This window comes from Merops nubicus, unplaced genomic scaffold, assembly GCF_000691845.1.
Source record: "Merops nubicus isolate BGI_N331 unplaced genomic scaffold, ASM69184v1 scaffold4622, whole genome shotgun sequence".
Taxonomy (NCBI): Eukaryota; Metazoa; Chordata; class Aves; order Coraciiformes; family Meropidae; genus Merops; species Merops nubicus.
This window is the reverse complement of record NW_008595481.1, coordinates 2,941-7,194: the sequence shown is the minus strand read 5'-3', so window position 1 is coordinate 7,194 and position 4,254 is coordinate 2,941.

Below are 4,254 nucleotides of genomic sequence, written 5' to 3'. Positions count from 1 at the left end.
TCTTTCAGTGGGAGCAGGGAGGGAAAGCTCATTTCTGTCCAGGAGGATAGAGCATTGTGACACTTTTTTTCCACATCACTCTTCTGACCAATCTACCACCTATTAAATTCCAATAAGCCTCAGCTGGCATTTAGGTCTGCAGCCCTCCAGTCCTCCCCAGCTGCTGCTACCTGTCACAGCTATTCCTTCTCTCCCATACAAACATTCTGGAATGTCAGAAGTCACAGACACACATGCTCTTGGCTGGAGGCTGCTTACCTTTAAAATACACAGGTTCTGGTAGCAGTTTAGCACTGAAACTATCATTGTTGAATAGCTGGAGCATTTTATGGCTGTATTTATTAATATAGCCTAAATAGAGAGGAGGTTTGTAGTCTTCTTTATCCACCTAACTGCTGCTCCCCAAACATCTGTTCAGCACGTAGCCCACCCAATATGCTTACACACAGCTATAAGCTGATTCCTCTCCAAATGCAGTATTAAAGAGAAGGGTAAATAAAACTGATAAAAAACATTTCCTCTTGTATTTGCATTTTACCTGCTGAATAAACAGGTCAGGATTTAGGAGCTGGAAATGTTTTTTATTACTCTTGCAGTACAAATTCCAGTTAGATCTTTCTGCCTTCCTGTAAAAGTGGCCCTGGAGTTGGAATGGCAATATTGGTCAAAACTGTTATCTTGCATCCATTCCCTATAAAATTAAGTGTGAGGGACTGGACCCAATATCCAGATATTCACTTCCAGGTCTGTCTCTTCCCTCACACTGTGGTTGATATTTGGAAGCTGGTTAAGAGCTGTGTCTGCTGCCAGGACAGAGAGGAATGTCCCCACAAGGTTTGTCCTTGTTCCTTTGTGCTTTTCAGGTCTCTGTATAGCACTGTCCATGTTCAAACTTCCAGAAAATACTTCTTCTTTCTGATTACATTAAAAATAACTTAATAAATAAGAAGTGCAGCTGGCAATTAAGTGCTGATTATTTACCAGGTCTTGGACAAGCCAAATGAGTTATCCTCTATGTTTAACAACCTTTCCTTATTGAAAGTAGTGTTTAATTTCCCAATTCTGCCTCTGCCACTTCAACAGTATTAGAGGAAGTGTAAATAAGGACCCAGAGATGCTCTAAGCACCATATGCTTGATCTCTGTTCTAGTGGTAGGGTGGTGGGAAGCAGCATCTTTGTGCCTGCTACCACTGGCAAAGCTAAACTGAGACTGGCAGCAAGAATAAACACTTTGGAGAGAAATAATTTGGTGCACGTGTTTGAGTTAAAATATGAAAGAGGTCAACTAACATTTTCATTAACATGTGTGTAGGTCAGTGGTGGTGAAGGGCAGATCTCAGAAGTTTTACACTCCAGTGATCTTACCTGAATTCTTTAAAAGATCCCAAATACCAGCATTAGCTTGCAGATTACAGAGTTTCCAAGTATGTTTGATGCTGTCATTCCCAGGAACTCTGCTTCCACTCTTAGAGGTTGTGTTTGAATGGGAATTACACTGGGTAGATTGATTCTCTTCCCTAACGTCATTCTTCTAATTTAAACGTGTCAGGTCTTTTCATTCCCCTTCAAAATAAATAAAATAGTTCTTCTTGAATAAGAAATCAACATTTTAAAAATCTAATTGTGTTTGTTCTGTTGACTGTGCATCCTACCAGCTGCCAGCTGGCTGCCTTGTAGGACAGAGAGGAGGGCAGGGGGGAGCATGGTGCTCATCTGGCATCAGCCTTCTTCCTCTGCTAATGAGCTGAGCAGACTGTGAAGCCCCCTTGGCCACTCCTGTATTGCCAGTGAACTCCAGGGCCAGCTAACGAGCCCATCACCTCATTTAGTAGAGACAGGAAGGTGATTTATTGCTGAGGTGCAGGGGGCTTTGGGCTGACTTCACCCCTCCACAGCCCACCACCAAAATCAAAGACCTTGTGTAATCTGCTCTGAAAGTCAGATCCCAGAAAGGGATCCCTCATGCCAGCACTAAGTACTTATCAGTAAATAGGAAGAATTTCTCTTCTGTGAGGAGGGATTGATTCTGTAAGGTTCCTAAGGACTGGTGTCTGCCTCATTTGCTGCAAAGATCCATAGCTGACCAAAGAGAACTTGTCTTTTCTGAGGAGTAAGAGAGATAATTTAAAATCACTTGGCAAAGGACAGCTGCAGACTGGCTCTCAAGGCATTCATTGCACCATCCATGTTTCCCTCTCATCTGCTGCCCAGCCCCTAACACCTGTAATGTGTTCAGCCCCTTGTCACTGCTGTGGCTGAGTTACTGTGCCACAGAAACAGAGGAAATGGAGAGTGGATTAGCTGATATCTATCAGGCATTCTTTAGGATCATAGAAGAACGTGTCGGAAGGTCCATCTGAAGATCATGTATGCCACTCCTCTGCTCAAAGCAGGAAGAGCTCTGGACTTGGCCCAGGCTTGCCTAGGACCTTATCCAGCTGTGTTCCCAGTACCTCCAAGGATGGAAAGTCTGGAGCTTCCCTCAGCCCTTATTCCAGTGGCTGGCCACTCTCACTGCTCAGGATTGTCCTTATCCGTAATGGGAATGTTCCTGTTGAATATGTGCCTGTTCTCCCTCAGCCCTTGCCCAGGAAAGCCTGACTCCTTCTCTGCAACTCCCCTGAGGCAGTTGCAGTGGGTTTGTGCCCATCTGTTGCCTCATTTGGCTTATTGCTTGTACTCAGTGCTCCTGCTCTGAGTGCTGTGAGGCTGTAGGACCTCTGCAGTCCAGCTGAGAGCAGAGGAAGGAGAGCATGGCAAGCACCTCTCCAAGGAAGCAGTGAATGGAGTTCTTCAGCAGTGCCACCAAATGCCCTCACCATCAGGTGTGTGCCCAGCTCACCAGTGCCCCCCGGGTGGGTAACACGTGGGGCTGATGTGTCCAGCAGGGGCTTTGCCTCTGGGCAGGGAGCCAGGAAACCTCCCTTAGCAAGGAGGTGCCCACCAAGCAGGAGCTGGGCTCTTCATGCAGGGGCAGCTCTCCAGCAGCCCAGGGCAGGGGATCAGGGCTTGGACTCTGTCACCATTGCAGACTCCATGGTCCATCCCAGCAGCACCATGCACACAGCTGCTGTGCCACAGGCGACCCCGGGGAGGTGGGGGGTGAGGAACTGTTACAGGGGTTCTTTTCTCTTGCTTTGAAACATCCACAGTCATACCCTCTACTGTAACAGCACCTTGTGATGCGTTAGGAGGGCACGTCCACTGCCCTCCCTGCTGCAGCATGGGCTTCCTTGAGGGCTCATTCTAAAGCTTCTTTGCCTTGTCTCTCCCATTCTCCTGTTTCCTTGGTGATTTGTCTGGCTGCTAATGCATGTTTGTTCAGCTGGGAAGTCACTTGCTCATTATTCAAGCCTGCCATGTGCTGGCCATTTGTGATATGAAGTCTTGTCTGTCTTAGAGAAAGAGGAAAACATTCTTCCAGATGGTCCATGGAAGTACTGGGAGAGGGGGTTGTATTTTTATTTTGTAGTTGGGTTGTGTACCTGAGATTTCATTTTGATTGATTATTTCTTTTCCTTCTACCTTAGAAGAATTCTGAGATGAAATATTCACCTTCCTCCCTGCCAAGGGTTAGGGCTGGGCCAGGCACTAGATGACTGACAGATGCTTTCTGTTAACCCCTCTCCCCTCCCAAAGGGGAAGAGAGGAGCAATAAAGGAGTGAGACTTAGGGATTGGAAGAAAACTGAAATAGCTTTAATGAAAATAATAATAATAAAATGAAATGTATACAAATATACACAAAACCAACATTGAACCCGACCCCCTGATGGCAATGACATCACTTTCTGCACATCAGTCCTTGGCAGCATCTCCAAACAGGGGGTGTTACCACTGCTAGGGGCAGACACTGCCTGCAGAGAGGTGCAAAGAACTTCAGAAGGTGCAGCTAGTTCCAGGAGACTGAGCTGGGGAGTAAAACCACTGAAGAGAATTAGTCCTGTTCTAGGTCAAACCAGGACACTTCCTCTCCTCAGCTGTGAACAGCTTCTGAGAATGCTGAAATATTTACTTTGCTTCCTGGTTTTTGTCCTTTTCTATTGGCAAACTCTTAACTTCTTTTTCTCTCTATAGAATAAAGTTAGAAAAGACACAGCAAGGCTTTACCTGGTGGGGGAAAAAAGATAACAAAACCTCAGAGATTGCTAGTGTAAGTGAGCTTTTTAATTTTTAGGTGGCCTCTGCAGTCCTTTCAAGGACTGTGGTTTCATCCTTTATAGATCTCTGATTCTAGTGGAGTTGAAGGGAAAG